The 23,855-nt window shown below is 42.4% G+C and overlaps 1 protein-coding gene across 3 annotated transcripts in view; it reads left to right on the top strand.

Annotated features, from left to right (window-relative positions):
- HS3ST1 (heparan sulfate-glucosamine 3-sulfotransferase 1) overlaps positions 1 to 23,855 on the top strand; it is a 66,863-nt gene that overhangs the window by 40,540 nt on the left and 2,468 nt on the right. The window lies entirely within an intron of this gene.

The raw sequence follows: 23,855 nt of genomic DNA on the forward strand, positions 1-23,855 counted from the left end.
CTGATGAATATCTACAAAAATAATATTGTAAAAAGTTAAGACTTTCTAGCCAAACCTCCACTAGGTTACTTAGCGTTAGCCTGTCAGCAGTTGGCCCCTGTCAAAGCATCACTCTTCTTGAAGTGTGAGAATAGTTTTCTGAGTTGAAACCACAGCTTATACCTTTTCTAGAACCTGTTTTTTGACGCTCATTTCTGTAGGAAAAACCCCTGGGTGCCAGCACCTTCCAAAGACCGGAAGTGCCACTGTATTGGATTTGCCTCAAAATAATGCATTGTGGAGAACTTTATAGTAAGGCAAACAGGATGCGCTGCAAAAAGTTGTGAATCGATGTCCTTGGGAGCCTTTTTTTCACAATGGTTAGTGACAGTACAGGAGTCACCCTCATCCACTAGCTAGTGGATCCTACAAAAGTGATACCTAATCCTTCACTCATCAGAACACATCAGAACCCGTGGAAGAACAGAAGAGGACTTGACTTGCTGTCTGTGACCTCTGTGGAGACTGAGTCATCTGGCTGAACTTCTGTGTGGCCAGAGGGACACATAGAGCTGCAATTGACCTTTTCCTGGAGTGACTAGTTCACCACTAGCAACTGGACCTGGCCTATGCTTGGCCAAGTCCTGCCCTCTTTGTGCTGTCGCTGAGGTCTTGGGAGACTTAGAAGTGACCAGAAGAAACTTCTCTAGAAAGTCTGGAAAAGTAGGACTTTGAAAATGGGGGCTTCTGAAACCTTTGGATCATCCGCTTAACCTCCTGGAAAAAATGCCTGACATTTAGACGACTTCATTAGGTACACCTTCCAGGCTTGACCCGCTCGAGAATTTAGACCAAATAAGAGACAAAGGGCCTGATTCACAAAGGTAACTTGCGCTTCTGTGTAGGTATTCATAAACTGCACTTTTGTAATAGCATACATTTGAGTAGTAATTCGAGCATCACACAGTGCCATCCACTGGTATTGCAACACCCTTCCTTTGAAAATAATTGAGGTAGGCGTTTACTGCCAAAGTGTAATCTGGTAATAGCACTTGGTAGCAATACAAAACTTACCTCAAAGTGTAGTTTGTGAATCGGGCCCAAGTCTGAAGGTGGAAATCTTGACTGGGAGAAAGCTCCAAAAGTACTGACTGGAGAGAGAGCTTTTCCCACCAAAGGCTTCAGTGGGACCTCATTCATGGGCTATCTGACTTCACTAGATAACATCCTGCAACCTTGCACCACTGGAGTATTTCGCCTTCCAATTCAGAGACTTAAGTCAGCAGGTAAAATCTTTGACCAACACGACTCACTTGGTGTATCTGAAACCAGTTTCATCACAGTTAGTCACAAAACATGCCTCCATCCTGTTCAACCGCAAGCAGTGACCTCTGATTGGCACTTTAGTTTTTCCTGAAACGTTTTGCATTAACACTCTCCAGTTCCTACTCAGAAAATGTTAGTCTTTTTTTTCATAAGTTGTTCCCTTTGTCCAGATACTGGTATTGGGACTTTTATTGTGTTTGCTGCTAAATACTTTACACACTTTTCCTTAAGTTAAGATCTGTGCCATAGCTACCAGGAGGTGAGCCCAGTTTTATCTAGGAAACCTATATGAATGTCCCACATATGCACACTTATCAATTGATCCATGAAATTCTAAGCCTCGACTTTAAAAGGCGCATACTAAAATGTTTAAGCCATTGGATTGCAGGCTGTTTTTCCCCCTAATTCAATTTGAATACAACCGACTTTGGAAAGCTGCTTTCTCTGATTAGTTGCATGACTCTTGTTTCATGGGGGTAAATATAATGCCATTTTGTTTAATAGAAACCCTGTCATAGAAGATTTGTCCTGAGAACGTCAAATCTACATTTGAATTTCAGCTACCTATGTTAGATTTGGTGACTTACAAGACAACAACACATAGAGCTACAACAACATCAAAAGAAAACATGGAAAGGCACGAAAGAAATCCTGGATAACTACACAACATACTACAGTAATTGCACAACAAACAATATAGAAATGACAACAAGAGACAATACAGCAATAAGTACCGCACAAAAATGACACAGTAACCGCATTACAACATATCAACAAATCATTTCATTACAATACACTACAGCTAACACAACTAAAGCAAAATCACAATACGATCCACTCAACAACTCCGGAACAGGCCAGAGAACAATGATGTTATATTGGGTTTTTATAGTGTGTTGGTTTGTATTGTTAAGCTTTGGCAGTATTTGTTATGTAATGTGTTGATATTGTGATAGATCATTATGTCAGTGCATTATTGGGTTATGTTGCAGCTAAACCTGGAATTTCTCAGGTATTTTAAAACTTACCTTTGTTTCATTTTTGGGTCTTAAGAAGGGAGCAGAATTGACAGTGTTAATATATGTGTACGCATATTGTGGATATTCTTCACACCGTGGTACCCAGGTCAGTTTAATGATGGACCGAGCATTGTGGTGCCATCTTTTGGCACAAGGTGGGAATTCTTCACAAATTGTGACCTGTTTATGTCGCCAGGGAGCAAAATGCAGGCCATGGCATAATCCCAGTAATTCAAGACATAAAGCTTACCACCATGGCATGAAGGAGACCTCTTCTATCTGGTAACTTCTACTGGAATAATGGTAGTAATTATTCGTATGTTTTGGTATTCGTTGGCATGATGCTACCTACGGGCTGTGATGCGTAAACTAATATAATATTGGTAATGTAGAGTGATTTAATAAAATTATGACTTTTTCTGAAGCCTAAGGTTTGTGCCTACATGTATTCCTCCTTGAATTAATTTGTCCATCTGCGTGTTTATCCATTTATGCTCTCATCCCAAGCACTCGCCCATTAAATATCTATACATACAGATGCTCATTAAGCAAAGCCGTCATTGCTCCTCTCAGATCTCTCACGTCTATTTTTTTCCACTTAAATACAAATGACACACTTTCTCTGAGGATGTTTCTTCTGCTGAGGCCAATCTATTTTGGTTGCACTTAAGATGACCTCGAGGTAACTTGTTTTTTGTGGCGAATATGTTTCAGCAGTGTGATGACCTTGCTAGAGTTCGTATTAACACTAAAGCCTTTTTATCCCCTCTCCTGCAGCTGAATTTCATTCCACTTGGTGTGAGCGTCTACATTTATATTCTCACACACATTCTCCAGCTAATGGATCATTACAATATATTGTTCAAAGTTTAAATGTGTAGTTTGTAACTGTCAATTGTTGAGTAAACGGAAACAGAAAGTAGGTTATTAATTTGGGAACATGGGGCACTTCTCAACTTAATTAACATGACCTGGTTGGGCCTCAAGGCCACTCTCAAGCAAACTATGCTCAACCCGAATGCTATGGTTTCAGAAGCAGGCGGCTCCCAAACAAATGAGTGTTAAGTACAAGCAGTGTCAACAATTTTAAAGTCAGGAAAACAGCACAATAAAATTCCCAAACTATTACAAAAAAAAACAATTTGAGAAAAATGTAATGAACAAAAATACTTAAGAATCTTAAAAATCAGATAAAGGAAATATAAGATATGAATTTGTGAAGCAAAAGCGTCCAGAAAATTAAAACACCATTGCAAAAAAAAACATTGTTCATGGTCAAATTACCTTAGGACTTACAATCTTTTTGTGGTTTAGCGGTGCAGGGTATCCAACAAATAGTGTTGGATGTCCTATCCACCATATTTAAAATGCTATTGATATCAGTAAACTTGGAATGTGGCAAACAGGATAGCTGCCCCTCTTCGACAGATGTTTTGCTGGCAACCGACTATAAATAAGGCTAGTAGTGTCTGAAATGAAGGCCAACATCCATCAGGGTGGCAATGCACAAGGCTGAGGCTGGCAAGGGCTCCTTGAAGTCAGATACATCATTGTCTCTGTCAAAGTTTGTGCCAAAGCTGTTGATTTTAGCGCTAACAGCTGCGAGTGGAACATGGCTGGATTTTGTAGCCACTGAGGTCACTCGGCGGGATTTACCATCTCACTCTTGTTTAAGGCTTTTTTTACCTTCCCACTTCGTGACTTTTCCAGCTGTCTAAATCTTCCAGCGGATTGACCTGTTTAATGTGGAGGAGTCTCTTTGCTAACTATAAACTGTGAAAATATTTGGGGGTGTTCCTCATCTTACTCCTTGCCTGTTTTGACTACATCCTGTTGTATTATGAATCAAATGCGTATGTAAACACCCTTATCGAGGAAAAGGACTAAACCATTCTGTGCATTATTTTTGTGATGTGTGTATATATGTGTACTTGTGTGTATGTATGATGTATGTCAAATATTTTGGAAAATGTATTGTGTATCTTTATAGTGGGCACCTTCGCTGCTATTGATATTTTCCTCCGGTGCTGAATTGTTGGAAAGCCCATTATTCATGACGAGCTCAGCTCGTCATCAGCACAGCTCCACTGTGCCTCATGACGAGCTGAGCTCGTCATGAGCATCGAAGGGGTTAAAAGTTATTGAGAGCTGACCTGTCAGCAAGTCTCCATTTATTCTCTAGACCATGATCAATAATAATTTTATTGTTAAGGAATACCTAGGTGTTAATCAGTCCCCATAATCTCCTTTCTATTGTCATAAACCCTACAACCAGGCAAATCTTGAAGATGTAGGTTTTATACTGTCACTGTGTGGTCTCAAAGAGCTAGTTTGATTTGCAGCACGGCAAAACATCTGACCAAAATTTACCTAATTTACTATCCTAACTTGGGTGTGACCTCCCTCAGCAATGTGCACTGTCCTGGCATTGCAGCAATCAAATCTCCGAGCCCCAGTTTCCTGTGGCTGCTGGGAAACTTCCTTCTGGTCACATCTCCCATTCCCACATGTTTATTTATTATTTTTGCATTTGTAAAGCACTGGTTACACCCCCAGGTGTGTTCCCGCTCTACATTAGACATTCTGCAATCTTCAAGAGGTGGTGTCTTACAGATTCATGTACTATTTCCTACTATTGGGTGAACATCCATGTAATTTTTTACAGAAGAGTTTCTTTGGTGGTTCCTCCCGGAGGGTCAAAGGTAGTGTGTTCCAGCTTTTCGCTGTTTTATATGGAGTCATGAGGTCATTGAGGTACGAAGGACCTCTGCCCAGTAAGATGCAGTGCCCCATGCACAGTGCCTTAAATGTTACTCATTTCTAGATGGGTAGCCAATGCAGTATCTTTAGTACCTTCTTCGAGGGTGCTTTCCTTGGCAGATTCAGTACTAGATGGGCCGCCGCGTTCTGACCAGTTTGTAGCCTTTGGAGTCCTATTTTCTTGGCACCAAGATACCGTAGGTTTCCATAATCTAATCTAGATGTGACGAGCGCATGGGTCAAGGTTTTTCTTGCCGCTGAGGTTGAATATCTAGGGTCTTCCTTAATATTCTGAGGATTCTGAAGCATCTGCCTGCAACCCTCTTGATCTGGGTCTCAAAGGATAATCTATATGTCAACTTCTAGGTACTAGGTCTCTCCACCACATGCTCCTTACCTCCGGGTCTAATCCTTTGTGGGTAGCTGTCCCTCTTCGTCAAATCCAGGGGACAAAAATTAGAATGACTCCAGATTCCGAACAGGAAGTCAGCCATCTGACTCTTGGAGAGCAGTTCCTGCCCTGAATCGCGAGGAAGAAGTTATGTTTTCTCCAGCAACGCTGCCTTCAGGTGTAGTCTTCCCAAGGTCTCGAAGGTTCTGATAACCTATTGTTGAGTTGCTCATCTTACCTTGTGCACTAGGTAATGATTTGACATTTCCCTGTCAATCCTGATTACTTTGTTACCCTTTCTGCACCTCCTTTTTGCAGCACCCTTTTCACTTTGTTTAAAAATTCCAAGTAGCACTAAATACTAGGTGTCAAAACCCTTCTTCCCTATGGAAGAGTTCCAGGCTGCCTCCTATATAGTACCCTATTTAGATGATCGGTTTGCTTTTCCGTCTGAATCAATATTTGTTCTCTCTTCTGCAAGGTTTGGAACGAAAGAGTCAGCTTTTTCATTTTTTGACTTTTTCTTATATTTTGCAGGGTTTGTGTGTACGATAGGAAAGCCATTAGTAGACTTGTATTTTATTCTATATATGTTCTTTGATGGGGCCTCTTGGCAGGAAACTAAATTATACAGTACTTATGACTTATCTGAAGAGAACACTTTAAAAAAAAAAAAGACAAATATTTTCTTTTTTAAATTTATTTTTATTGAGCAGAGCAACAAGGACAAATACCAGATAGGCAAAGACATTTACGTTACAATAGAGCTGTGTCTGTACTTCTCATGAAATACAAAATAGCCAAGGTTAATGGGTGAATTTTTAAATTGAATTAATGTAATACAGCCGTAAAAAGATCTGTATAAAGGTTAAAAACAAGTTTGTTTGTCATAAGCCAACCAGCAGTACAAATAAAATCTTCTGGGTGTCTACAGTGCTATAGTGTTGAAGTGCAAAAAAAGTATTTCCAAGTCTCATTAAACTTTTTAATTGCCCCCACAAGCATTGCATAAGCGTCTTCAAAGGTCCTGGTATGCTTCATTTTGTTTAGCCATTTCTCATAAGAAGGGGCTTCTGTCAAACTCCAATTTTGTAGAACTATGGAGTGAGCGACAAGAGTTGAGATAGCTAAAAATACCCCCTCTGATTTTGACAGATTAGCCTCCTGGCTCGTTATACCAAAGAGGGCTGCCTCAACTGTTGGGTCAAGTGGTTTCGGGAACGCCCGACTTATGGCCACAAAAATCTTATCCCAGAACACCCCTAGTTTTGAAGAATGTATGTTTCCATCCTCCTTCACCTTCAGCCAAGCAGCGAAAACACCAACAGCCAGATTCATCATTGAAAATTGCGCTCGCAAAGGGCTAGATTCTGAGAATCTGGCCCTTTGCAAGCGCAATTTTTGCGTTTGGGATTCATCATCCCAAATGCAAAAATCGCTAATAGCAAAATCGCTAAATTGCGAGGAATTGCATTTAAGGAATCTCTATTTGAGATTCCTTAAATGCAATTCATTAACCATTTTTTATTTGCGAATTCGCAATTTTTGGCCGCTATTTACCGCGAAGTCTGACTTCGTGGTAAATAGCGAAAACTTAGAAAAATGTATGTTACGCACACACATGTCCTTTGGACATGTGTGTGCTCAACATCAGTCTACATTTTCATTTCAGGGGTGCTACAGAGTGTCCTTTCGACAACCCTGGCACCCTTGAAATCGCATCCTTATTTGCGAGTAGCCTTTAGGCCCATAGGAATGAATGGGGAGTTATTCCTTATTTGCGATTAGCAATTTGCTAACCGCAAATAAGGAAGCTGTAGGAATCTCTTGCGATTCCTACATGAATCCCGTTTTGCAAGTCCTTCATAGCGATTCTTTAATAATCGCTATTAAGGACTCGCAAAACGGGACAATGATGAATCTGGCTGTTATTCTCCACCTCTGGCTATATTTTATTCAGTGCCTTGAGGGTAAAATAAGCCAACCAACGGGACAGAATTAGGCCCTACTAACTGCTAGGGATAAGGCCTGCCACTCTAGACTGGAGAAGTAACATTCGGTCTCCTGGGTTACTTTCTCCAGAAACTTCTCTACCAGTAGCGATTCGTTTTGGAAGAGCAACAGCTGATACCAGTTGCCTACCCCCTCCAACTTTAGCAGTAAATAGCGCAGTCGCCACTTTAGTTGGAACACCATAATGCAGAAGATTAGTTTTGTTCATGAAATTTACAATTTGTAAATATTAAAAAAAAAAAACTGGCTTATTGCGATCACCACATCTGATCTGCACTTCCTGCCTAGTGACTACTCTTTCCTGAATAATAAAATGCCCGAATACTTCCAAACCACAATCCTTCCAAATCTTAAAATGGCTGGAGTGGATATGCAGGGCCAAACTTTTACACTCGCTTAGCTTTAATGCGGGAAGCCCAGAAAAGCCACTTTGTTTAAAAAAATAAAATTAAAAAAAAAGACTGTAGTCTACTAGACAAATTCCAGGAGGGTTTTAGATCTAGTTTTTTGGGGGAGTTTTGTAGTTTTAAGAAATGTTGTGGTCTGCGAGCCAGCTCCTGACCGGTTTCAGGGTACATCACCCTTCATCAGCTAGGCTTGCTTGAATAAATAAAAAATGTTTTTGATCGATACATTTCAAATGTCGCATTTGATAAAGTTTGTTTACAACCACTTGGCTGTATCATATTTTCATCACGTATAGATATGACTTGGTTTCAGGGTACATCACCCTTCATCAGCTAGGCTTGCTTGAATAAATAAAAAATGTTTTTGATCGATACATTTCAAATGTCGCATTTGATAAAGTTTGTTTACAACCACTTGGCTGTATCATATTTTCATCACGTATAGATATGACTTGAAATGCTTATTTATCACATTGCATCAGATAGCGCACCTCATTGTGCTTAAAACCGAGCTGTTTCATTTAAAAACTACCTCATGTTGTAAATAGATGAGATGGTTTTCCTGCTGACAAATATGATCTGATTTGTTGATTTATCTGTTTGTTAGATATGTGGAATTTCACCACAATATGCTATTATTGACAATTTTCTAGAGGAATGGACAATGTGTTTTTTCATTACATCAACAGACCGAGTATGTTTCCTATGTCCTTAATGTTGTCACACAGTTAGAAAAAAAAAAGTTGACTCTGCGCTTTCACAACCATTGTTTGACCATAACGAAGACCTGGCTGGGTCGAATCATGTAGGTAATTAAACTTTCCATAGTGAAATATATCTGGGAGTGTAAGTATGCTGTGAAAATTGAATGCAACACAATACTCAAAAGATTTTATAGCCGGGATCCGTACCCCTCACTCTGCAAAGACCCCGGTTAGTGGATGCAATCTGGAGCTTGTGGGGCTACAATAAGTTTATACATCAGTGCTGTTATCCTTAAAGTACCGAGGATAAGAGGCAGGAGTGTAGATTAGAGACCACTCAGTTTTAACCGCTCATTTACCAATAATTCAACTAAACAACCTTAACCTTAATTTTTTCGATAAACCTGTATAAATGTAATAAATTGCGGTATTTGTTAGAAATGGGGGTCTCTTATTGGCAGTGGTTTGCACCCTGTCCAAGTTGGGACCCTTCCTTTTGGTCAGGCTAAGGGGATTTCACAGCTAAGATAAACCTTGCCCACTCTCTTGGTAACTTCACATAAGCAGCCAGCCTTATCTCGGAGGCAATGTGTAAAGTATTAGTACAAAACACACACAGTAACACAGTGAAAACGCTGCAAAATAGACACCACACCAGTTTAGACAAATTGCCAATATTGATCTAATCAAAACAAGACCAAATGGACAAAAATCTAACATGCACAAGCGAAGATATGAATTTTTCAAAAATAATGCACAAATGCTCTTCCCTTAAGTCAATGGCGTCAACCTGGGCTATTAAGGCATCATGACTAACAGTTCAGTCTGACCTCAATGGAGTAGAGTGCTGGCTACAGCTTCAGGAAACTTTACACAAAAGGGGTTAAACCCATACAGTCGCGGGGACCTGGGCACAATGTGATACATATAAAGGGGGGTCCCCGTGGAAGAGAAACATACACAACAATTATTCAAAAATCAATAAAGCACAAGTTATGTAAACGAATGTCAAATTGGCATATATTATTTAATGACCAATAGTTTGTGAATATCAGATGTAATACAAAAATCATGTAAATTAAGGGCCCCAAGGGGGGGGGGGGGAAAGGAGAGGGAAGGGTAGTGCTCGAGGAAGTGTAGAAAGGTTATAACACAGTATATAGAAGTAACAATACAAATTGGCACAAATTATCAAAGGATAATCAAAAAATATAAACGTCCCAAATCAGGACTAAACAATAAAAAACACATATAAACATTGCATTTCAACGGTCACATCTAATTATTAGAGAATTAAGGAGTGTGCCGGAATGACAAATTGAAAAGAGAACAGTCGACGTTTCGACCCCTATCTATAGGCCAAATGTAGTCCTTTTACGGGGTCTTCATCAGGACGTCAAATTGGGGAAGGAAGGTGGGGCCATTCATGGTTGGAGACCCAGAAGGGTTCAATGCATAAGCAGAGGACCCACGCTTGACGTCGTGGTCAATCTGAAGGGGTGGACAATTAAATTAATTAGGAGAAACAACAATCTGTAGGTCGCTGTAACTAGGACCTGCAGAAAATGATGGATGCACAGTCAGCTTCTATACTTGATGTACCGTTATAAAATCGGCTGAGGCTGTAAGTGGTATGATCTCACAGTGACAATCAAATCCGGTGAAGGTGTATTATTTCAACTTGCACAGATAATTATGCTCGCACTTGGAGATGCGTGATTTCACCGTTATAGAATCGGCTGGGGTCTCAAAGTAACAATCGGATCCGGAAAAGATGTATTCTTTCAACTTGCACAGTCGCTCGCAAGTTCAAAGCGGCAGGTAACAATACGGCGCCTCTCCGTAAAAGCTGAAAAACCATGTGCAGCGTGGAGCACATTCAGATCGGTTTAGAACACAAGTGGTCCGGTTTAATAAAATGCGGCACCAAAACTGCCAGCTGCTTGCATCCCGAACGCGAATCGCGCGTATTTATTGTTTAGTCCTGATTTGGGACGTTTATATTTTTTGATTATCCTTTGATAATTTGTGCCAATTTGTATTGTTACTTCTATATAGTGTGTTATAACCTTTCTACACTTCCTCGAGCACTACCCTTCCCTCTCCTTTTTCCTCCCCCCCCCTTGGGGCCCTTAATTTACATGATTTTTGTATTACATCTGACAGCTTCAGGAAAGACCTTCACACAGTACCTTGGAGTCTGAAGAGGCCTCAAAGACCTTGCGGTGAAGTGTAGCCATTAGCGTCACTGAAGTCGCGTGGTGTCAGTGCAGAAGTTCGGGAGTCCTTGAAGTCTCACATGTTGCAGATCGAACTTCGTGAAGTTGAAGTCAGTAGCACTGACGTTGGCATGCTGGGGCTGTGCAGTCGTCATGGGCAGTGCATTTTGCACTTCACAATGCGGTGTCTGTTCCGGTGCAGCAGTGGCCACGGTCAGTGGTGCTGTCGTCTGTAGACCAGGGACTGTGGTGGCACAGAGGGCGGTGTCCACGGCTACAGTACAGGCAGTCGAGTCAGTGACAGCACAAAGCAGCATTTTCAGTGAGACCAGGGCTACGTTGTTGCCTGGGTTAGTGTTGCACCCACCAACCGTCGATGCAAACAACGGTGTCTGTGATGTCATCTGGAATGCTTTTCTGGAGTATACAGCACAGCAAACGCCTCATGTGGCCCAGTACTGGAATTACACACTTGTCAGGTTCAGGACTCCAAGCAATGAAGTCCAGGTGCTGTAGGTGAAGTCTTTGACCATATGACTTCCAACAGGAGGCAGGCACACACAAGCCCTTAGAGAAACTTCACAAGTAGACTACACAGCAAAACCAGTCCTTTTTCTCTCTAAAGCAGAAGCATCAACTGCAGGCTAACCTAGCAAAGCAACACACAGCAAAGGGGCAGTACTCCTTAAAGCTCTTCAGCTCTTGGCAGTGTCTCCTCTTGTAACAGAAGATTCCTAAAAGTCTGGTGTTTTAGATCCAATAGTTATACCCCTTTTGCCCTTTGAAGTAGGCATTCTTCAAAGGATTGTCTTTGAAGTATATACGTTTTGGTGTGGAGACAGTATTGTGAGAGGCAAGGTACAGCCCTATTCAGGTGTAGGTGACAACTCCTCCCACCACTCTAGCTCAGAAAGGCCCAACAGCCTGGTGATGGGCCATCAGTATATGCGGGGCGCACCTTAACTCCCTTTCTGTTTCTGTCTAAAGTGAATGCACAAACCGGTCCCTGTCAGTCTAAACTGATTTGATTCCAGAGTCGGACAGAGGTACAGGATGGCAATGCAAGAAAATTGCCCACTTTCAAAAAGTGTGATTTTGAACCAAACAATTTAAAAAACATCTTTTACTAAAAGATTTGTTTAAAATTCTGAGCTCAAAGATCCCAAACTCCAAATCTTGAACTGTTTCCAATTGAAAGTTAAACTTGGGAAATGTTACAAGGCAGCTCCAATATTCACCTATGGGAGAGCTAGTACTTGCTATAGTGAAAAACGAAATTGGAAGTATTTCACTTTCAGGATATGTAAAACAAACTAATACATGTCCTACCGCTCACATACACTACACCATGCCCACGGGGGAACTTGGGCCTACCTCAGGTGTGCTTTACATGTAGTAAAAGGAAAATATTTGGGCCTGGCAAGTGGGTGCACTTGCCAAGTTGACATTGCAGTTTAAAACTGCATTCAGACACTGTAATGGTAGGCCTGAGACATGTTTACAGGCGTACTGAAGTGAGTGGCACAACCAGTGCTGCAGTCCCACTAGTAGCATTTGATTTATAGGCCCGGGGCACTCACAATGCACTGTACTTGGGACTTATTAGGAAATCAAATATGATAATCGTGGATAACCAATCAGAATTGCAATTTACACAGAGAGTATATTCACTTTAGCACTGATCAGCAGTGCTAAAGTGCCCAGAGTCCTACAACCTACAAAACAGGTGGAAAAAAAAGGAGGCAGAAAGTTTTGGGATACACCTGCCGTTCTGTTTTTAAATGTGCCCAGAGTGGTTACCTAAAATATGCTTAAGTCACTACTTTTTCAGCATATGAAGCTTGAGCCCATATTCATCAATGAGCAAGCAATGACAAACCCAATAGGCCTCTGTTTTTGGGGCTGTTCATTGAACTTGACCTTCGGCCATATTCTGCACTCCTGCGCAAGCAAAGAGGTCCTTGTACCTATTTTCAGCAATTCTTCTCCATGTAGGAGCCTGGTGGGGACTCTGGAAGAGGCAGTAAATGTGTGACTCAAGACGTTAATACATGAATTGTTGAAATCACAGATCTGAAGCATTAAGCACTGCTTTCTGGTCCGTGTCACAAAGGTGTCTACAATTCATCCACGGACTTGTAAAACAAACGAGAAAGGGTATTTGCTGTAGACGGCGCAAACTAGTTAAACATGGGCACATGACATCTGATGCAGCTCCACTTTGTTCTCATGCCAGTCTGTGCAGCGTATCACTGCCTCTGCCCCCATGTTTGACATTATAGCTTTATAGAGAGTTGGTCGTGGTGATGTTGGGTGTATTTTTTTTTTTTTTTTTGTGTGGCTTGGGAGGATCTTGAGGAGTTTCCCCCCTTGGAATTCCATGGAGTTACAAAAGAGTCTGCCAGATTCTGTAGAATTCTATGAATGCGTGGAAATATCTGTGTGAACGACACTGTGTGGTGGACCAGAGGGCACAGCAGCTAGAGTAGATTTTCAGGGAATGCCAAATCTCGATCACCAACTTAGTTTTCGAGCTGCACGCGATTGGTCAACATTTTGCCAGCAGAGTGGAATATGTTGTCCACCCCTAATCTTTTGGAGGACTTCCTCCTTCGAGGAGCACCCCACTACCCAGACAGATTTCTCTTCTCCTGATCTTGGTAAAGATGAAAAACTCCATTTCTTAATGAATTCAAAACTTTATTTGCGTACTAGAGGTATACATAACAGCTGGATAAACACATTATAGTAGAATGATTAATACAATTTCCATAAGAAATCAGAGGTGTAAATAAAAAAAGATAGAAACAGCATTACAATGAAATATATAAGTGCAATGTTTTCCTTGATCCATAAAGAAAACCGACACCTTCACAGTACAAACTATCATATTTCAAAGGAATCAGTTGTTCATACTTTTCCTAAAATGAACAGACAGCTTCAAAAAAATGCCCATCTGGAAAGAGAATTCCTCTGTACTTAACTTTTGCAAAGCAACACTTTGTAAAAACGGCAGCAAAATATGCTTAGTGAAAACCAAATAAAATTTACTAAATAAGTTACATGGAGCAATGACCAGCATCCTGACGGCCCATCTTTGGCGAATCCCAGAGCAGGTGGTTTACTGTACCAGCCCTAAAGTGAAACAAAAGTGACCTTTCCCATCTGCCTATTTTGCAGATAAGGTAAGGCTCCATACTAACATTCATTTTTACATTTACATAATACTATACAATGATTTTATGACATTTGTTGCTCACTCTCAATGCTGACAACCCCTTTATCCTCGTTACGCATGGATAGCGGTGAATAAAACGACCCTACCCAACCAATATCTTAAAATATTTATTCAACGTAGGCTAGCCAAGGGATAGCAGAACCTTTGTCTAACTGCAGACAGCCTCTAATAATATCCCTATTTAAACTCTCATCTGGGTTAACACATGCCAAACTCCACAATAGAATTGGAGTTAGTGTAATGCGGTCATCTAAGTCCAGCAAACCTAGCTTGCCAGGACAGATTAAATGAGAGCTGAGGGGAGGTTGCTTCAGTAAGTGCCTACAAATGCGGTTCTCTTCTGGCTGTAGAGTCATTTTAGTATGATCCCAAACTCTTTCCTCATAACAGGCAGTGGGAACACACTGGGAGCTATATATGGATATGAGGGGAGTCAAAGCATTGCTCCCTACTGGCCAGGAAGACTAGTGCACCTGCCGGCTTGGATAATTTTTTTGTACTGGCTGAGATGTGGATGACCCATGGCCCTGAGCTATTGAACATTTCACCTGAGTAGGCGAAACTAAAGACACTGTTCAATCATTGGCCCCATATGCACCCTGTGTTTGCTAGGGCCACTGGCTATGATACGTAACTGACTAAAGTTTGTGATCAAATCCAGGTTTGCTAGGAATAAAACAAAGGAATCCAGCAGCCTACACTATGCAATAGAGGTGCAGGGCCATGAGGACCACATTGTCTGCATACAATAAGGTGGGGATGGCCACGCTCCTTATCTTATGCGTGTCCATTTGGCATCCATTAAAGAAGGGGTAAAAGGATAAACAAGAGGAGCCATCACCCTCCCTTGGCGAACACCACGCTAAAGGCTCAAAGCTTCAGTAAGCCTGCCCCCCCAACCCCCGCCCCCACCCCGCCCAGCGGAAGCACACAGTGGACCCAAAATGCTCATGAAGTGTGTGCAAAAAGTGTACTAAACATCAAAGCACAAAGTCCAGCACAATTATTATTTGGTATGGCACACAATCAAGGCAGTCGATGGGTCCATAATGCTAGGTTCAGTTACAGCATCTAGAAATAGTATATTTCCCCAATATGGGGTGGAGATTCAGGCGCTGCTCCTCAGTACCCTACGACTCTCTAAACTGTTTTGACTTAAGTGTAGTATGTTATGTTCATGAGTCTATTCCGGTATCTGGTTAAAATCTACCCTGCCAATGATTTTGTACGGGTTATCTCACAGGGAAAAGCCAGGACGGGTTCCCAATGCAAGCGCCGAGATGCCCAAGGGTAAGTCGAGCGCTATATAAGAACACACATACATACATACATACATACATACATACATTTTACTGAAGATTCAATTGAGGATATGGGATAGTAGCATCTGGGTTCTTACTTGTTGTCCTTCCTAAAAATTGTCATGATTGTTGAGAGGAACCAGGACCATGGGAAGCTGCTAGGGGTCACGTTGTTGAAAACATTAGTTGAGAAAGGAGCCAGAGCTCTAAGCTGCACTTCATAAGGTCGATTGGAACGCCATCCAGACCTGGGGCTTTGGAATTCAAAAATGGCAGCAATTGTCTCTTCAACTGAATCAACTAATTTAAGAAGGAGTCCCGGAAAATGCCCTGTTTGGGAGTCAGTTGCAAAAATCATCAACCGAAAAACAATATATGATGGAAAAGTGCCCAACCTAATCATTAGAAGTGATGTACCAGCATATTTTATTATCTGGTTTTCCACTTGCCTTGCATTACTTTAGAGCGGCCCAGCATATTCGCGATCTTTTTGATGTGGCAGCAGTGGTGAGGTGATCCCAATCAGCATCGTTGAGTTCATCCCTCCCTCTTTTAATTTGCGGTCTGTACTGCCTCCTAGCACTTGCACCTCATGTGGAATCCTGGGATGCGCTAAAAGTGCCTTACTGAGCGCTCTATTGGCAAATGAACATGCGTAATACACCCACCTGATACCTCATAGTTAACCCTCAACTGCAAAAAGCAAAGTGTCTCAGAATGATGGAGGGAATTGGGGCCATATGGTGCTTCAGAAAGGCAGCAATGGAAAGTACTCAGATGCAGTTGAAGCATTTTAGCTAGACACTCACTAGGGTTTTGCATATGCCAGTGCAACCTGAGACCCTCATCCTAAACCAATGGTTGCTCCTGTACTGTCGGTGGGGTGGTAATTCTCAAAAAAGGGTCAGGAGAACATTACAAATACAGTGTTTTGGCCCTCTCGGAAGTTTTCCATACGCCTTCTCTGATAATGTTGGGCAAATATAAAATCAATTGTGGTTTCATGCCTCCTCTTTCGAAACGAAGGAGGATGGCCACCGCCATTATTCAGGTATATTCACCAGATCATGTGTGGGGAGAGATGCCTCGCCACCGCTCCCCCCCCTTGCCACATCCCCCCACCACTTTCCAATCTTGTCCCATAGCCAGAGTAAACACAGCATCAGTTCAGCCTCCGGAGTCTTTCAGGCACACTTGCATTAAAATCGCTGCAAATCATGCAATTTAATACAGATGAGTGGCAGTAAACTCCATTTGTCATGACTGCCAGCTACAATCCACCAGTGGTTGTATTGCTGCAGATGGTTGTTTGATAATATTCGAATGGCAGTAAAAAGCATCCAATGGCTAAGGGTGACTAAACTCCTGCCTCTCTCGGTAACCTCCAGTGAGCCGCTAAAGCAATCTCTACTTCTAAAAGGATGGCTTTTTCAAAGTGTTTTCTTATAGTGATTGAAACATGTTTCCATCTTTTACATTGCCATTTAAAAACCAAAGGGAATTTGTGAGAGCTGTTTTTGTATAATTATCTAAAACCCATTCTCATTAAAGAGGGTCATTAAGAGATCATTACGAGAATGCGATATCCCTGGGCTCCGTTGTAGACGCAGTGGATCTGCAAACTTCTAGGGATATTTAAGAGGAAAAAGCTCAATAGATTTCAATGCCAAGCCACGGCAGAGGGAAATCCAGCGCAATAAACAAAACCATTCAGGAGAGAAAGTTAATTTGATGAATCTGGTTGTGGTTTGAAAGCGGTGCCGGGGTGGGGGAATGACGCTCTGTAAACCCACAAGTGTGGAATTCCTTGGAACCTTGATGTTTTAAATCGAGATTGGTGCCTGCCTGAGGTCCAGCATGTTTTTGGCACACGGCCTCGCGTGACACTTACAGTGTGATTATCCCGTGATGCAAAAGCAGAATTGCTTTTTTCAAATATCTTTTCCATTCTGTGCAGCACCTTTTGCATTGTGATACTGAAAAAGCTTGGTCGAGGATAGCAAAGCTATTTAACTCTAGTGCAAACCCATACAGCGCCATAACGGGGCAGTCAAATTCAGCAATTCAATTTACTTCACCCGGCAATACTCCCGGGCACCATTTCAATATATTCTTCTGTTTAGTCCTTTTTGTTGTGCTTGAAATCCGTATTTAGTTCAACCGAAATGCATTTGTCCTACAATTCTAACATTCTTGTTTTAAAATATATTTCAATTATGTTCAGATTGCATACTTCTTTTCTACCTGATAGATGAAATTAATAGAAGAAAATGAAGCAGCAGTGGAAAGAGTAGGCTCTTTACTCGGTCCAATCCACGAAGCTCATCTGTGCGTACTGCAATTCCTCATTCAAATGTAACCTGCTGCAGATTCCACAAATATAATCCTTTTCCCTACAGTTTGTACAAACCGGGAAATCTGACAGCTGTATTTACTGATTGCAGGAAATAATCAATAAAAACAACAAGAAAGGAGAGCACCTGGTGACCAACCAAGCTAGGACCGACCACGCCAAGGACCTGTGGATCGGCATAGACGAAAACTCAACATGGCTTCCCAAGTCCACGCATTCACCACCGCCTGCTTCCATACCCTGAAGATGCTGAGGAAGATTTTTCCAATGGCTCCCAGTTAGCATCAGGGAAAAATGTGTGTGCTTTCGTCACAAGCAAGCTGGACTACAGGAATACCCTCTATGCCAGGATCAAGAAAAAAACTCACCTGATGGCTGCAGACCATGTAGAACTCAATAGCCAGAATCGCTGGCTTCCCATACGCACACACAAGCCATATTCAAACTCCTCACCCACACTTTCAAGGAACTATATATCACTGGCTCAGCAAAACTCAGCAATCGCATCTGCTTCTTACAAACCTTCCAGACCCCTCCGCTCGTCTGGGCTCCTACCGGCACACATCTCATGCACAGGGAATACTAGATCTGGTGGTCGAGCCTTCTCCTACATTGCTCCTTAAGCGTGAAATGACTTGTCGCTACCTGCAAGAGCTTCCTCCTCACTCTTTGAAATCCGCCAGTATCTGAGGAACAGGCTTTTTGAGTAGTCCTACTAGATCATAGGTTTGGCTACACTCCCACATGTTCTGCAACAGGATACCCTCCCTAGGTGATGGTGCACTCTATAAATCTGTATAACAGAACACATTTTACAATAGCAATATTTGTGTTTTGTCACATTGGTAACTATTGAGTATTATTGGATGGATGGACATTGTTGGATTTTTTTCCTTCTACCCATGAAAGTTTGCTTTAGTTTATGTACCAAACATCGTAACGCAGACAAGCAACTGGGAAGTGATGTTTACTTATTCAAAGAAACCTTAAAATCCTACAAATTCAGTCCGCTATTTAAATCTGTTCTAGCTGACAATCCCTTGAATTGAGGCCTATGCAATCCTTTGTATTTTACCACATCTAAATCCTTTCAAATTAAGATAAGTGAGTACTGCTACAAGTATCATGATACTTGTGAGAAAACAAGAATTGGAGTGAAAACTGCCTAAGAGCTCTTGCTCACCGTGGTTATGGAGACCTAAACCGAAGACAGCAATGATTCAACCAAAGCACGGTGATTCTGTACACAGGTTTCCCTTTCTCTCCTGAGTATCAAGCAGAGCATTGTATTTCATACTATGTTTGCAACATTCATAAGCCTATTTCTAGTGGTCTGCCATAAGCCTGTCTGATTGAAGAGCCGGGCTTTGTTTAGATAAACAAGAGTGCAGCCTTCTACAGAAAACTTGTGATTCTCCCTTGCTACAAAGAGGATTCACAATCTGTTTATCATGTAGATGGTTCTTCCTTTGGTGTGAGCGATAGTATCCATACTTGCAGTAGTGGAAGTTATGATGTGTTTGTAAACCTACCAGAGATCAGTTTGCGGTTTGCTCCATAATGAAGTTGACCTGGAATTGCGACCAATCCACCTAAACTTCAACTGTCCAATGTGGCAATGGGTGTATGATTGGAAAATTATTGGCAGACTATGAGCCCCGAAAGACGTCTGAGCAATCGTACTCACTTTTGTACCAGCCCTGAATACCTAAAGCAAAATACTTAGCATCTTCATTGACCAGTCTTGTTTTCATATGTTTTGTTAGACCTGGCATCATTGGTGTGAGTCTCCCTTCCATTTTGACGGATTGCCTTCTCTGTTTTGATATGTTTATGCTGGTTTTATTCTTTGACACTGTGCCACTGCTAATCAGTGCCACAGTGCAAGTGCTCCCTATTTTAAATTAATATACTAATTAGTGATTCCATGATTGGGTTATTTGATTTATCTGTCAGCCCCTAGTACAGTGCACCATGTGTGCCCAGGGCAGGTAAATCAAATGCTGCTAGTGGGCTTGCAGCGCTGGTTGTGTCAGCCACAGAAGCAGCTTGTAAAGTGTGTCTGAGGCCTGCCATTGCAAGGCCTGTGTGCAGTCTAGACCTGCCATGTCGACTTGGCCAAGTGCACCCACTTGCCAGTCCCTAAACCTTCCCTTTGCTTCATATTAGACACCCCTATGGTAGGTCCAAGGGCAGGGTGCATTGTAAGTATAAGGTAGGACATGCTCTGAAGTGTATAGCATGTCCTAATAGTGAATTACAGCCATATTCGTTTTTCACTATTGAAGGCTACCTGTTCTCCATAGGCTAGAATGGGAAGTTAGATTATTACATTCTTATAATCCTAACTGACTCAGGGAACATGGTAGAAATTCGAATTTAGTATGCCTGAACTCAGAATGATAAAAGACATATTTTAGTATAGTTGGTTCTAATATTCTGTGTTTGAAAATACCACTTTTAGAAAGTAGATATTTTCTTGCCTAACTGTCCAGGCCTGCATCTGCTAGGTTGTGTATTCCTTGTCTGGGTTTGTGAGTGACTGGGCTGGGGGATTCCAGGAGACAGGCTGGGGCAGGCCAGTGGTGAATAGAGAGATCTGCATCTAGATGGGAGGGAGGAGTTGCACCTGGGACCTGAAAAGGGATGGGCCTTCCCTCTACAATGCTGGCTCCACCTCCTGTGGCTTGTCTGATGTCTCTGCCCTGCACTGTGAAAGGAGAGAAGGAATCTTGTCAACAAACTGCTCCAGAGCTGTATCTTCCCTCCCCTGTGCTGGCTCCACCTCCTGTGGGGCGGCTGATGTCTCTGCCCTGCACAGTGAAAGGAAGAAGAGTCATGTAAACAAGGTGCTCAGGAACTGGTTTGGACTATGCAGAGGCCTCTATGCCTTCAGAGAACAAAGGATTTTGGGGTATAAATATTGGGACCCTGATCCCAAGAAATTAGATCACTTCTGGACCAGAAACCTTTTGCCAAGGAGAAGAACCAAGGAAGCTGCAGAAGTTTTACTGCCCCTCTGCCAGTGTGCTGTTTGCTGGGTTGGCCTGCAGTGGATGCTTCATTGCCAAGGAATGGAGAAGGAACTTTTAAGGACTTTCATCTACAGAATATTCTCTAAAGGCTTGAACTGTGCTTGCCTCCTGCTGAAGTCTCCGGGACAAAAGACTTCATCTCCAGCTCCCCTCTGAATTTCCATGCTGGGAATTCTCAACTCCAGACATTTGCGTGTTGCTGGGAGCTGGAAGCGCGATGCATCGAGAGGAAGCGTGTTCCGCTGCAGCTGAAATCGTCGCATCGCCAGAGGAGCAAGCCCTCGCCGCATCTCCCTGGAAGCATGTGCTCATTGAAGCTGCCTGCTGTCGCATCACCGGAGAAGCGTGACGCCATCGAGAGAGTCGCCATCGCATCACCGGAGAAGCGTGTTGCAGGGCCTGTCGCGGCTCCAAAGTACTGAGTCGTCGCAAAGCTGCCAGGGCGTCTACGCATCATCATCGCCTCGTCAAGGGCATCATCTTCCCGCATCTCAACCGGATCATTGCATCGCATCAAGGCGCCATCTTGCGCACCGCAACGGGGACGAATCTCCCCTATTGCGAGCCTTTTGTTTACTTTGCATTACGCATCCAGGTTCTTTGTTGAGAACGTTGTCACATTTATCATCTACTTGAACTAAGCAACGTTTTATCATCTTTAAGTAATCTTAAGCGTAGTATTGTGGATTTTTGTCGTTTGTGGTCGTGTGTTAAGTCTATATAAAGAATACTTCGTTTTATAAAACCTGTGTTGTGTCCATCTGTAGTGTTTTCACTGTATTACTGTGTATATTCACAAATGCTTCGTACCTCAACTTCACCCTTGCAAAACTCCCTCTGTTCGACACTATATGTTCATTTAAGATCGGTGTAAACAGTCAAAGTGACTACCTACCAGAGGAAGTGGAACTATATGTCACTAGAAGGAATTACCTGGAAACAAAAAAAACTGTTGTCACAGGGCACACCACCAATTTCAGATGGATAAGGTGCAAGACCAACAAAGTAAAAGAGTTAACAATTAATGCGAAAACAATTCTGCGCTAGATCACAAGTTCGTCAACGAACCCCTTAGAGGCTTGGGTAGAATTTGTCACGGAACAAAATTCTCCACAGAGCAAAAAATCAACACTAAGTGCACATCAATCTACACAACAGCAAAAGTAACCTCACCGGAGGTAAAAAAAAAACTAAAACAGGAAATAAACCAGACCCTTAGGAAGCTCCGCAAACCAGGATGCCCTGCACGAGGAGCTGCGATCCCTAAAGACTCGGTACAACAAGTCGATCTGGGAAAAGAAAAGGCAAATCAACGAGGAAAATTGTATTTGATTCAAAACAGAAGACCAGCGCCAAGTTCTGGAAAACAATTCAAAGCCTTCAACATCCAGGCCACAAAGGAATAAACTCCCACATATCTGAACTCGAATGGGCACACTATTTTTCAACACACTTCATTGATAAAAATTCAGAGGGGGGCTTACTTAGAGGAAAAAAAAAAACCACGAGGAATACAAGGAGCAATAGGAAAGTGACAATCAATCATCAAGCAAACAATGACATTATACAGGAGGAGACCTCGTGCAACCCCGCAACATTGGAGAAAGAAGGAACAGCAAGCCTTAAAGCACCTTCAGGCAGTGAGAATAAAAAACATCCAGTAACAACGGCCAGGATTAAACTACAAATATCTAAAGGGAAACTGGAAGGAGCTCCTGGGCCCAATGGAGTCCCGTCAATAATGTACAAGCACGAAGCCAACTTCTGGAGCGAGACACTGGTGCTAATTTTTCTGGAAGTCAGGGAAACGTTGACATGTCCTTCAACCTGGAGAGGATCAATACTTAGTCCTAAGCACAAACCAGGCGAAAGGAGCAATCCATCTAATTACCGCCTCATTGCCCTAATTGACACAGAGGCAAAGTACTATGTGGGTCTCCTCTTGGAGGAACTAACATCTTGGGCAACCCTAAAACACACCATCCCCGTAAACCAAACCGATTCTGCAGAGGACAGGGCACAATTACAAACATCATGGCACTAACCCTACTGACGGACGCTGCCAAGACAACCAAGAGCTTTCTATTTCTATGCTTTCTAGATTACAGTGCAGCGTTTGATCACATAGACCGAAGCAAACTCTGGCAGGAACTGGACAACTGGGGGATACCGGGGCCACTCCTGAAGCAGCTGATACTACTCCATACCAACACTTGGGTCAAGATCAAACTTGGTAGCGGGATTCACCTTTCCAGGCAAATTAACATCACTAAAGGTCTAAAACAAGGATGCGCCCTTGCCCCCATGTTGTTTAACCTTTTTCTCGCAGACTTGCCTGGAGAATTGGATAAAATCAACTCACATGCCCCACGGCTGGGAGACATCTCGCTATCAAACCTCCTTTATGCTGATGACTTGGTCTTAATGAGTCAGTCCCCAATTGGACTGCAACATCTCTTGGACACTACTAACACATTTTAAATTAAACAACGCTTTGAAAATTAACTTAAAGAAATCTAAAGTTATGTCAGTGAGTTACAACAAAACAAAGAAACTGGCATGGTCCCAGGATGGACAGAGGTTGGACCGAGTCACCAACTATAAATACCATGGCGTATTATTAGACAGCAGAGGCTTGTTCAAACCCCAACTAGAGGCTATAGCACGGAAGGGTACTACATTCTATTTATCAATGAAGCGTTGAAGAAAGTTCTCCCTGATCGATCACTTGACCCCCTCCTACAGGTGATCAGAGCACAGCTACAGACTATGCTTACATACGGTAGTGAACCCATGCAAGGGAAGGACACTAATGCTCTAGGCAAAATAATCAGCAGAGCATACAGGGAAATTTTCCATCTGCCAAGCTATGTGTCTCCTGCCCAAATCCGGCTCAAATTTGGCCTCCAGAAACAAACGGTGGAGAGAAGAGGCGCCTACATAAAATGCTGGTGCAAAATCAAAGGCGCGGAGCAAGGAACCCTAAACGCTCACCTATGGTCAGAACTGTCAATACAACTCACCAGCTAAGAAATACCTTCAAAATTCATGGGAACACCTGGATTTAACCAACCTTTGGGAGTCATCAACTGACTTTGTAGATCAGGAAA

The sequence above is a fragment of the Lissotriton vulgaris genome, chromosome 3_2, assembly GCF_964263255.1.
Source record: "Lissotriton vulgaris chromosome 3_2, aLisVul1.2, whole genome shotgun sequence".
Lineage (NCBI taxonomy): Eukaryota > Metazoa > Chordata > Amphibia > Caudata > Salamandridae > Lissotriton > Lissotriton vulgaris.